At 51.0% G+C, this 12336-nt stretch overlaps 1 long non-coding RNA gene across 1 annotated transcript; it reads left to right on the plus strand.

Moving 5' to 3' along the window:
- Positions 1 to 5775: 5775 nt before the first annotated feature.
- LOC141276995 (uncharacterized) lies at positions 5776 to 7724 on the plus strand. The gene is made up of 3 exons (XR_012327493.1): positions 5776 to 5794; positions 6036 to 6118; positions 6473 to 7724. It is a non-coding gene; the product is annotated as an uncharacterized lncRNA (long non-coding RNA).
- The last annotated feature ends 4612 nt before the right edge of the window (positions 7725 to 12336 follow it).

Raw genomic sequence — 12336 nt, forward strand, 5'->3', positions numbered from 1 at the left:
ACACAGGTGAAGGGGGCGTAAAGTTTGAGGTTAAGGTTGTAGCCGTCAAAGGCTGTACCTCTTGGGGTCTTTTTACACTTGGAAGTAGCAGCTCCGCTGTTTGGAAAGTTGCCCCTTGATTCTGCTTCCTAAAGTGAACCATCACAGGAAGGGCACAGCCTGCCCCTGACCCCCGTCTCTTCGAGGCCCCCCTCGTCCGCGACATCCTCCAGGTGCTGTCCACGGGGACCTGTCTGGGCAACGAGAGCTTGAAACGCATGCTGATGTTCCACATGGCACAAGGGTCACTTCCCCAGCGCTTCCTCACTAGGCCTGTGCCACGCGGCCGACGGCTGGGAGCTGATTACCTGCGGAAACACCAGGTGGGAGGCCAGCTCAGGAAGAGTGACCGGTTCGTAGACAGTCCAGGGCTGACTGGGGCAGAGGAAGGACCAGCACCCGGCGCGGATCCACTGGACGCCCGGCTGTAACACAGGGCATGGCGGCCGCCCCGGGCAGAGCACCTGGGCCCAGGCAGCCACCTGCTGCCCTGGGGTGACACAGCCTCAGCTCACATCTCCAAGCCCGTTTGCCCTCCTTTTCTGTAGTACGTGGAGTGACTATTTCAGTGGGTTTTTTTTTTTTTTTTTTTTTTGCGGTACGCGGGCCTCTCACTGCTGTGGCCTCTCCCGTTGCGGAGCACAGGCTCCGGACACGCAGGCTCAGCGGTCACGGCTCACCGGCCCAGCCGCTCCGCGGCATGTGGGATCCTCCCGGACCGGGGCACGAACCCGTGTCCCCTGCATCGGCAGGCGGACTCTCAACCACTGCGCCACCAGGGAAGCCCTTCAGTGGGTTTTTTAATTTTAAAAGGAGAAACTGAAAAGAGTAAAAATCTGTGTTTTATTTGTAGCAAGCCAACTGTCTGTGGGTCTTGGGGGAGGGTTGGGGAAAGTGGCTGAGCTGCCAGGTGTGAGCAGCCCTGGTGCCCGGCAGGTACCAGCTGTGGGTCCCTCTTCCCACCTCTGTGGACAGGGAGCTTTGCTAATTAACGTAAACCCAGAGGAGGGCTTAGTCACCCGAATGACGGCTTCCTCTGCAGAGCTGCCTGTCGAAGGAACCGTTTTGTCAACGATGGAAACTTTTATTAGAGTTGTCGCTTAAGTTATCGGTTCTGTGTAGCAAATGGCTCCAAAACTTAGTGGTTTAAAAACCACTGGTGGGTTATTTCTCAGGATCCCGTGGGCTCTGCCCATCGCATGCAGCTTGTCCGCCGGGAGCTGGGCTGGGGCCGGCGCACCCAGGACGGCCCCCCGCCCCGGGGCTCTCTCCTCGTGGGGTTCAGCCTGAGCCGAGCTGCCTTTGGGGTGCAGGACCCCCTGGCTGGGCCCAGCGTCAGGCCCATACAGTACTCGCCTGGATTGGCCATGCCCCCGCCTCTGGCCCATCACGGGTCTCTGTCTTCGGAGCCTGTGCGAATGCAGGTCGACAGCGTGCAAAGCCTGTCTGCGCAGCGACCTGACACGATCTGCAGAGCAACTGTAGCCCTCACACCTAAGAAACCACGTCTCAGAGCAGGACGGGGACGAGCCTGACGTCCCATAAGGAGCGAGAGGCGGACCCAGGACCTGCCCTGCTGACCCTGGGCCCCGCTGCTACAGAAGCTGCTCTCGGACGGAGCTTCACCCGGTGAGTGGATCTGATATTTGGAAACACCCGAAAGTTGTTCTGCATCTGGGCTGCTTACAAAGAAGTGTCTGAGCTGGGGAAGCACCGCTCGGCCAAGTGAGAAATGGGGCCGTGTTATCTTCCTGTGTGTCTCAGAGCCGACTCCGAGCGGGTGTGGACACGAGCGTGGCCTGAGCGGATGTACGAGTCCCCCGTCGCTGCCGCAGGTCCCCCCTGGTGAGCACGACAGGCCTGGGGGGTCCCTGCTGGCCCCGACGGTGGTCGCCAGCTCTGCATTGGGGAATTCTGCTGCCACTTTTTGGTTTGGGGTCATTTTGCTTCCTTTTCAAGCTCTATTCAGAAACATGCTGGGAAAAAGGGAAGCTTTGAAATTAAAACCTTTTATCTTTAAAATTTTTCTCCCTAACGAGTCTCTCCAGTTTTTCTTTCATGTCCTTCTTGTCCCAGTGGCTGTCGCACTCTGTCATTTCCTTCAATGTGATCCATTTATTCATCGTTTCCTCTTCTGTGCCTTCTTGGGCGGCAGCGGGCAGGTCACTTCACCCTGAGCAGGGCTCATTATTTCCCTTCTTCCTTTTCCAAGCTCAGAGCCTGACAGTCACTCCTTTGATAACAGTGCTTTCACGTGGCTGAGTTCAGCCTCTTCCTTTCATAAGATCAGGTATTTTAGAAACATTTTCTTGGAGCCTCAAAATATTCTATGCATTTTTCACAGCACAGAAGTTCTTGTAGGCGTAAACAGTTTGCCATTTGTTACTTACCAAGGAGAATTTGTTTTTGTGGTTTTTTTCTGTTTTGTTTTGTTTTGATTGAGGTATAATTGACATATAACATTTTATCGGTTGCAGGTGTACAATACAGTGATTCGATATTTGTATATACTGTGAAATGGTCACCATGGTTAAGTCTAGCTAACATCTGTCAACATCCACAGTTACAGAATTTTGTTTTTTCCTTGTGGGGAGAGCTTTTAAGGTCTACTGGCTTAGCAACTTTGAAATATACATGCAGTGTTGCTAACTATAGCCCTCATGCTGTGTGCTGCCGCCTTCATGACTTACTTATTTCACAACTAGCAGTTCGTGCCCGTTGAGTCCCTTCACCCACCTTCCTCACCCCGCCACCACCTCTGAGAGCCATCAGTCTGTTCTCTGTATCTACGCGCCTGGTTTTTGTTGGCTGTACGAAGTAAGATCATACGGTACCTGCCTTTCTCTGACGTATTTCACTGAGCCTAATGCCCTTGAGGTCCATCCGCATTGTCGCAAACGGCAGGGCTTCCTTCTTTAGGCTGAACAAGTAACGTTCCATTGTGTGGGGAACACATCTTTCTTTTAATCCATTCAAACACTGATGGCCATTTAGGTTGTTTCCAGACCTCGGCTATTGTAAATGATGCTGCAGTGGACATGGCGCGCAGATGCCTTTTCAAGTTAGCGTTGTTTTTCCTGGTAACCACCCAGAAACGGGGTTGGAGGATTTCTTATAAGTGCACTGGCCATTCACGTGTTTTCTCAAGGCAGCAGAGGCCTATCAGGCCCCTCTGTCCTGAGCACTGGGTTACAGTGGTGACAAGGCAGATGGAGGCCCGTGGGGTTTAGTATTTAGTAGCCATTGCCTGAAATCTTGTGGTTTCTCAGAGTTTCCTGACAGTTGTGCAGATGGGTTGTCAACTGCTGTCCATTTTGCTTTAAGCTGGTGTCAGGAGCCACGACTGGGAACGACACAATTTTAGACAATGAAATGCAGCAGATCGCTGGGAGCTCCAGGTAGGGGCGTGAGGAAGGGCCAGCAGTTTAGTTAAATGACAGTGTTTCTTTTTTTAAAAAAAAAAACATTTATTTATTTACTTTTGGCCGTGTTGGGTCTTCGTTGCTGCGCGCGGGCTTTCTCTAGTTGCGGCGAGCGGGGGCTACTCTTCGTTGCGGTGCGCGGGCTTCTCATCTCGGTGGCTTCTCTTGCTGTGGAGCATGGGCTCTAGGCGCACGGCCTTCAGTAGTTGTGGCACGTGGGCTCAGTAGTTGTGGCTCACGGGCTCTAGAGCGCAGGCTCAGTAGTTGTGGCGCATGGGCTTAGTTGCTCCGCGGCATGGGGGATCTTCCCAGACCAGGGCTCGAACCCATGTCCCCTGCATTGGCAGGTGGGTTCTTAACCACTGTGCCACCAGGCAAGTCCCAATGACAGTGTTTCAAGTGAGCAATCAGGAAATGCTTTATCACAACTCCCACTTTGAGATGGATGTTCTCTCTTCCAACAGATGGACGACAGGGTAACAGCAGGTGACTGGACAGGGAGGGGACAGTCAGAGCAGCAGGATATGCTGGGATGAGCGGCTGTGGGAGCTGCGGCCAGTCTGCTGGACCGCCTGCTTCCTGAGGTTTTCGCCTGATGGTTCCAGCAGAAAATCACCCCTCCCTTCCCCCTCCTTCCTCCTCAGGCACCTTCTCGAACTGCCTGTTCTGTAGGTTTACAGCATCCTTAGTGGGATCACGAGCTCCTCCGGGACAGGAATTCTTCCTTCCAGGCCTCTCTCCACTCTGTGCCTGTGATGACGTCCGATGCTCACTGGGGTTCATTCAGTCCAGGATTCCATCAGCCCCCGGGAAATGTACCATAGCGTCGTCTGCACAACGCAAACAGCCCATAAGTAAAGGTCTTCGGGGATATTCGTAACCACATGCTCTTGGGTGGGGCTCAGAGTCTTAAATCTCATTCACTTCTGTGAGGGGGAGCAGTATTCTAATGTGTGAAAAGAAAGATGCGCACTGCACTCATAGGGGAGTTGATTATCCCAGCTTCCTAAGGGAAGAGAACTTAGGACAGAGCCCTCCTTGTTTCCCAGAGCGGCGTGTTTTAGGGCCCGTGGAAGGGAGGAGGGGCATGGCCTAATCAATTTGGATGGCTGACCTGGGTATTTCAGGTCATAAACGTTTCCTTGTCCTTAAATTGTCCTAGATTCCTCTCCATCATGAAAACAACGTTTATAGCTAAATGTTTCGTCTTCAGAGGTCTTGCGTTTCAAATCCATTATTAAGTCTGCGGGGTCAGATGCCACTGGCAGTGACAACACTCCTCTGGGGCTGCCGAGGGCGAGGCCGCCGTCCCTTCAGCCGGGAGGTTCTGTTTCCCAGTTCTGTCTCATTTGGGACTAAATACTTGCTGAGTGTCGTGGTAAAACTATGTTCCATTATTTAAATTCGTGAAATACAGATTTTAATTGTATTTTATGCCGTTTAACTAAATATTGACTGAAATACTAATTATTTTAAAAATTTTATCAAAATAATAAGTGTACACAATTTAAAACTTCAAGTAGACCTAAAAGGCTTTCAGGAAACAGTTCAGCCCTCCGCCCACCCCTCTACTTACAGCCACACTTTGCCCCAAAGGCAACCAAAGCCCTTCATTTGTTACAGCTCTTCTGAGAGTTACCCCGTGATTTCTACACAATGTGCTTATTCTGCTACTTCCTGATTGTGCGTTTTAGACCTGCTGACGTTTATGGAACCTGGAGGGTTGGCTTCCACTCACCCTCACTGCTCCCACCCAGTGCCCACCCCTTCCCTCTGTCCTCGTCACAAATCCACGTCCCAGATTCTGGTTAAATACATACTGGTTCTCTATGTTACTTTAACTGCGTACACAGTCACTTCTGGACCGAGCTTGCTGTCTGCGCCGTTCCTCCCTCGCGACCTCCCGCCCCCGCAGCCGCAGGGACGGCGCTTCCTTCCGCTGGGCTCTCTGTGTGGCCATTGTTCGGTTTCCCAGCCTTTCCACGCGCCCGTCACGTGCTCGGGAGGCGCTGTTAGAGCTCCGGACGGGGCTCTGCTTCTCCGCGCTCCATTTGTTCTCCGCTGTCCCTCCACCGTCTGGACGCCCCCCCGGGCCTGTCCGCCGCCCCCTCGGGCGCCGTTGCCCTTCCTGGGACCACGTTTCTTCTTTGCGTTATTCCCTCATTTTGCCGAAGCATGTCCTCCAGCAGTTTCTTGAGAGAGGGAAGGTGTTGGGCCAAGCGCTGTGTCCTCCTGTCGCCTCGCCCTGCCTGCCCGCCTGTCCTCTCCTCTCCTGTTGGCTTCGGTCTTACCAGTTGCACCATTCTCTGGCTGTCACTGGACTGGCACTGAAGGTGGGCGTGGAGCTGAGGGCACGTCTAGGGCGCGAGGCAGGAACCCCGTCCCCCAGACCCCAGGCCCCCCAGCGCTCGTAGGGGGCGGGGGGCGCCCTGTGAGCCGGGCCCTCAGTGCCTCTGGGAGGTGATGTGACGAGACTCGTGGGGTGAAGGGACGTCCCCAAGGCCACGCACGTAATGATTGAAGATCAGGGCCTGGAAACCGAGTCTGAATCAGACAGTCCCTTGCCACCCCCAGCCGACAAGCCAGCGTCTGCAAACTTGGATCAGCGCCCAGAGATGCCAGGCCGCGGGGTGACCGGGACGGGCTTCGGGGAGGAGGTGAGGACAGGAGGGGTGGCAAAGGTAACGGGGGTGTGGCTCCAGGGAGAGTGAGTCACGGCAGCGGTGCTGGTGCTGGGTGCCAGTGACGCAGAGAAGCAGTGGGTGGGAGACACAGAGACCAGCACGGCACGGGGGTCGGTCCGGCAGGTGCGGGTGGCCCCTCCCCCACTCTCACTGACCTCAACCGACGACCTCCCCCACCCACACCCCCCACACCCCCACCCCGGGAAAGGCTGCCTTGGCGACATGGGCGGGAGCAGCCTCCTCAAAGCGCTATTTGGAGGATTAAATAATTTATCATAGGCGATCGAAGCACTTAATAAATATAATGGGTAATTCTTTTCAGTCTAGGAAACTCGACTGTGATTGCAAAAGACCTAGAGCGCCGGTCTGAGGAGTCCTCTTTACAGGCAAAGGAGGAACAGAAGGTCCTTCTTCTGGGGGAGTGGCAGGCGGTCCAAGGACGGAGCCGACCCCTGGCCTCTGTGGCGGGTCCCGCAGCGTCTGCCCTGGGCCCTGTCTGTTCCCAGGAGGGAGCCCAGTGGAAAATTTTGAGCTGCAGTGAGAAACCGTGTACGGTCTTGGAAACTGAAGATGTTCCTTTAAAAGAAAAATCAGTGCTTTTCAAAGTCAAGTGACAGCATTGACCATTATCTGCTTTTCTCTCCTGCCAGCTCTAGAGTTTTCTTGGGATATTATCAGGGCAAGTATCAGAACAATGCCCACTTCTGTTTTGTTTTTAACCTGAATAACAAATGACCAATCAGCAGATGTGGGCCAAGCAAGGAAGCTTCTCCGAACGCTGGACTTCTGCAAACATGCAGAGGCTTGGGGGTGCTTGCTGTGTCTTTCCTTTTCTTTTCCCCAGTGAAGGTCCTTTTGGTGTTTGGTTTTCCAGGGCTACTGAAGACTGTTTGTTCGGGAGCCTGACTGCTGCGGCAGAGTCCTGACATTTTTTTCTTACCAACTGTTATTTATTATCCTACAGAAATCAACAAGTCAAAGCTGTCTCTCCGAAGCAAACCCCGAAACCAAAACAAAACACACAAACGCACCCACAGTTTTCTATAGTTGCTGCTGAGAAGCAGGGCGCTTTTTAAACTTCGTGTCAACAGTATAGCAAACACAGCATTAACGTGATTATTTGTGTTGTTGTTGATAGGTTTTTCTTCTTGAAAGAGGGAGTCAAATTAAAAATGAGCATTTTGGGGTCTCCTTTTATCCACTTTAGTTTTCAGGGGTCTGGCGGGGTGGGATCGAGGGCTGGTTCCCATGTTCGCTGCGTGTAGTTCACACTCCCTCCCCTTCGACCTGTCACCTGCTTCCTGGTGGCTCCCACACATGGGGCTGTAGGGACTGGGCCGTGTGGTCTTCAGCTTTGTGCCGAGCTCGAGGTCGAGGCCCGAGTCCATCAATGGGGCCCCAAGGCCGTCCTCCGACCCTCTGGTTCTGGGAGATGAAGATGGGCCAGCACCTGCTGGCTTGTGTTCCGGTTGGTGTGTGGGGTCCTGCTTGCTGTCCCCTCGTCACATGGCCATCTCCTGAAGGGCAGGGTGCCCATCTTGTTAGTCTTTTGTCCCCGCCTCCAGCGTGTGCTCATGAATGGGGCCAAGTTGATGGAGGGGGGAGGGGGAGGGGGGAGGGAGGGGGGAGGGGAGGGGAGGGAGGGGAGGGGAGGGGGTAGGGGAGGGGGAGAGGAGGGGAGGGGAGGGGGAGAGGAGGGGAGGGGTGGGGGAGGGGAGGGGAGGGGGAGAGGAGGGGAGGGGAGGGGGAGGGGAGGAGGTGGCAGCGAGTGGGGTCCCGGGGCCTGAGAAAGTCCCTCCCCTGACGCCGGGCCTGGCCTGGGGTTCTGATCCTTGGTCCCGGGGATAGGGGGTGACGGGATCTGAGCGCCACAGCACCACGTGGAGGCTCCTAGGAGGGGGTTGCCGGGGGGACGCGATGGGACCGGCCCGTGAGGCTCAGGGGCTCCTTCAAAGTGGAGAGTGGCCGCGCGCATTCACTTCATGCTCCTCTCCCCAGCTTTTATACCCCAAGGCCAAAAATTAGCGTGAAACAACCTCTGTCAGTGTGTTCCACTGTTTACTGAAAGGGTCATAACCGGCGCAAAAGACCAGAGGGCGCGCGCGGATGCTCTGTGACCGCTCTCGGGTCGCAGCCCTTTTGGAAGAAGGCTGCACGAGGAGCAAGAAAGCTGCTGCTTGGGCTTCCCTGGTGGCACAGCGGTTGAGAGTCCGCCTGCCGATGCAGGGGACGCGGGTTCGTGCCCCGGTCCGGGAGGATCCCACATGCCGCGGAGCGGCTGGGCCCGTGAGCCATGGCCGCTGAGCCTGCGCGTCCGGAGCCTGTGCTCCGCAATGGGAGAGGCCACAGCAGTGAGAGGCCCGCCTACCGCAAAAAAAAAAAAAAAAAAGGAAGCTGCTGCTCTAATAAAAGTTAGACTGGAATTTCCATCACCTTCCCTCTAGATTACTTGCAATACCTAATACAATGTAAATACTATGTAAACAATTGCTGGAGCACTGCAAATTCAAGTTTTGCTTTTGGAATTTTCTGGAATTTTGGGGACCATTTTTGATTCACAGTTGGTTGAATTCACTGGTGGGGAACCCCGAGATAGAAAGCGCCGACTGTATACTAACAGTACTGAACTACACACTTAAAAATGGTGACGATGGTCAATTTTGTTACGTGGGGTTTTTTTTTTTGGCCACACACACACACACACAGGCGGGAGGGAGGGAGCTCACAGCCTTTGGCGCTTCAGCCCCTTTGTTTTAGACCAGAAGCTACACGAGGAGCACGGCTGGACCAACCGTGTTGCAGATTCGAGCTTCCAAGTCCGCTGTCCTTCCTCAGCGGGTCTCCGCGGGCCGTGGCGATCTCGGTGTGATGTGAAGTCTACGTCACAGCTGCATCTCTGCATCATCCTTATCTCTGATTGTTTGGGTTTTTTTAATGTATTTTCTTGGGCTTGGTCGAGTTACTTAAACTTCTCTGCCCTTCAGTTTCTGTAAAATGGAGAGAATAGTTCCTAACTCCATGGTGGTTTCGAAGATTAAATAAATAATACTCAAAACACAGTGTCTGAACCTGAATAAGCATTTAATAAGTGTCAATGACTAGTATCACTATTATTATTTAAATACATCATTTAGAGGCACTGTTGTGTTAAGACATTACAAATTGCTTTACATATGTCCTCTCAATTCTTACAACAAAAGAGTTATTCCCTTTTATAATATGAGGAAATTGAGGTTTGGACAGGTTACTGACTCACCCAGGGCACACGGCTTGCGAGCAGGTGGCACCTGTGACACAGTGCTGGGTTCTCCTTGGATTGTTTCCTTGTTGCGTCCCTTTGCCATCGTCTTCTTTTTATAAGAATCATCACTCGTGTATTCTTTTTTTTTAGATTTATTATTTCTTTCTTTCTTTTATTTATTTTTGGCTGCATCAGGTCTTAGTTGCGGCGCGTGGACTTCTCTCTTGTTGTGGCACGCGGGCTCCAGAGCGCGTGGGCTCTGTAGTTTGCAGCACATGGGCTCCCTCCTTGAGGAATGGGAGCTCAGTAGTTGTGGCACAGGGGCTTAGCTGCCCCGCAGCATGTGGGATCTTAGTTCCCGGACCAGGGATTGAACCCAGGGAAGTCCCAACTGCCTTTTTAATTTAACATTATAATGTGAGCATATTTCAAAATAGTTTAAAAATATTATTTGGAAATACAGGCATGCCTCGTTTTATTGTATTCCGCTTGACTGCACTTCGCATATATTGTATTTTTTACAAATAGAAGGCTTGTGGGAAGTCTATCAGCACCATTTTTCCAACAGCGTTTACTCACTTTGAGTCTTTGTGTTACATTTTGGTACTTTTCATTTCATTTCATTTTGGTACATTTTCCTACTTTTCCATTATTATTATGTGTATTATGATCTGTAATCAGTGAGCTTTGATGTTACTACTATGACTCGCTGAAGGCTCAGATGATGGTTAGCATTTTTTAGCAATAAAGTACTTTTTAGTTAAGGTGTGTACATTTTTTTAGACACAGTGCTATTACACACTTAATAGACCACAGTATAGTGTAACCATAATTTTACATGCACTGGGAAACCAAAAAATTCATGTGACTCACTTTATCGTGCTATTTGCTTTATTGCAGTGGTCTGGAACTGAACCTGTATAATTTTTAGTGGCTGAATGGTATTCAATTTTATGACTGTAACACAATTTTTTAGCCATTCCCCCAATTTTAGGCATATTGAATAATTTCAATATCTTGCTATTAAAATAACTGCAGTGATTTTCAATACATCTCTGATTATTTCTCTAGTGTAGAAGTCTAAAAGCAGATTTCCCAGGTCACTAGAGATGACTATTATAAGACTTTTTGTTACCTGTTGAGGAATTTCTATTTCATTAATCCCTTGCCAACCCTGAGAATTATAATTTTTGAACATCTTTGCCAATTTTAAAGGTTAAAAATGGTAACTCCAGGCTTCCATGGTGGCACAGTGGTTGAGAGTCAGCCTGCCGATGCAGGGGACACGGGTTCATGCCCCGGTCCGGGAAGATCCCACATGCCGCGGAGCGTCTGGGCCCGTGAGCCATGGCCGCTGAGCCTGCGCATCCGGAGCCTGTGCTCCGCAACGGGAGAGGCCACAGCAGTGAGAGGCCCGCGTACTGCAAAAAAAAAAAGAAAGAAAAAAGAAAAAGGAACTCCTTTTAACTTGCATTTCTTTTACTTCCATGAGTTACACTTTTTTTTTTTTCCCATTTGTATTCGCCACTTGCCTTGTCCTTTTGCAAATTGCTGTGGATATGCTGTGCCTACTTTTAAATCTGGAAATCTGGGTGTAAGATTCTATGAATTAATAATATCAGCATCTTGCAATACATATTATAAACATTCTGGCTGTCATTTATTTTTATTTTGTTCTGTGGTTTTCTCACCCATTTTGCTTAATGTTAGGTCTAATACAGTCATTTGTTATATTCATCTTTATAATAGCTATTCTTTTTTATCTTTTAGGTATTTTCTGTCCTGCACTTGAAACCTTGTTTTAGGTTTGGAATTAACTGGCCCAGTGCAGCAGGGCAGTGACGTATGTTTTATTTTATTTTATTATTTTTTTATAAATTTATTTATTTTTGGCTGCGTTGGGTCTTCGTTGCAGTGCGCGGGCTTCTCACCGCAGTGGCTTCTCTTGTTGCGGAGCACGGGCTCTAGGCGCACAGGCTTCAGTAGTTGTGGCTCGCAGGCTCTACAGCGCAGGCTCAGTAGTTGTGGCTCACGGGCTAAGTTGCTCCGTGGAATGTGGGACCTTCCCAGACCAGGGCTCGAACCCGCGTCCCCTGCATTGGCAGGTGGATTCTTAACCACTGCGTCACCAGGGAAGTCCCGCGACATATGTTTTAGATTCTCACCCACGGCCCGTGCTGGGAACATTGACATCAATATTGTATTTTAACCGACTATTTTCTTTCTTTCTTTTTTTTAAATTGGGGTATAGTTGCTTTACAATGTTGTGTTAGTTTCTGCTGTACAGTGAAGTGAATCAACTGTATGAATACATAGATCCCCTCCCTCTTGGACCTCCCTCCCCCCGTCCCACCCATCTAGGTCACCACAGAGCACCGAGCTGAGCTCCCTGTGCTGCACAGCAGGTTCCCCCTAGCTGTCCCCCTAGCTGTGTATATATGTCAATCCCAATCTCCCAGTTCATCCCACCCTCCCCTTCCCCCTCTGTGCCCACAAGTCCGTTCTCTACGTCTGCCCCTCTATTCCAGCCCTGCAAATAGATTCATCTGTACCATTTTTCTAGATCCCACATATATGTGTTAACATAAGATATTTGTTTTTCTCTTTGTGTCATGGAAGCAACCTAAATGTCCATCAACAGATGAATGGATAAAGAAGATGTGATACATGTATACAATGGAATATTACTCAGCCATAAAAAGGAACAAAATTGGGTCATTTGTAGAGATGTGGATGAACCTAGAGACTGTCATACAGAGTGAAACAAGTTAACCGACTGTTTTCATCTAAGAAGGTCCTGAGGCTTAGCCGTTGGGTCCCAAACACAGCTGCTCTTCCTTTTGGACAGTGGTCGTTAAGGCGTCCAGGGGGTCGTGTGCTGCCCTGTGCCTCACTCACCAGTGAGTTAACGGTCTCACTTTCTTCGTTAAACTCCCCTAAGCTATCTGCC

Source organism: Tursiops truncatus, chromosome 18 (genome assembly GCF_011762595.2).
Source record: "Tursiops truncatus isolate mTurTru1 chromosome 18, mTurTru1.mat.Y, whole genome shotgun sequence".
NCBI classification, from domain to species: Eukaryota; Metazoa; Chordata; class Mammalia; order Artiodactyla; family Delphinidae; genus Tursiops; species Tursiops truncatus.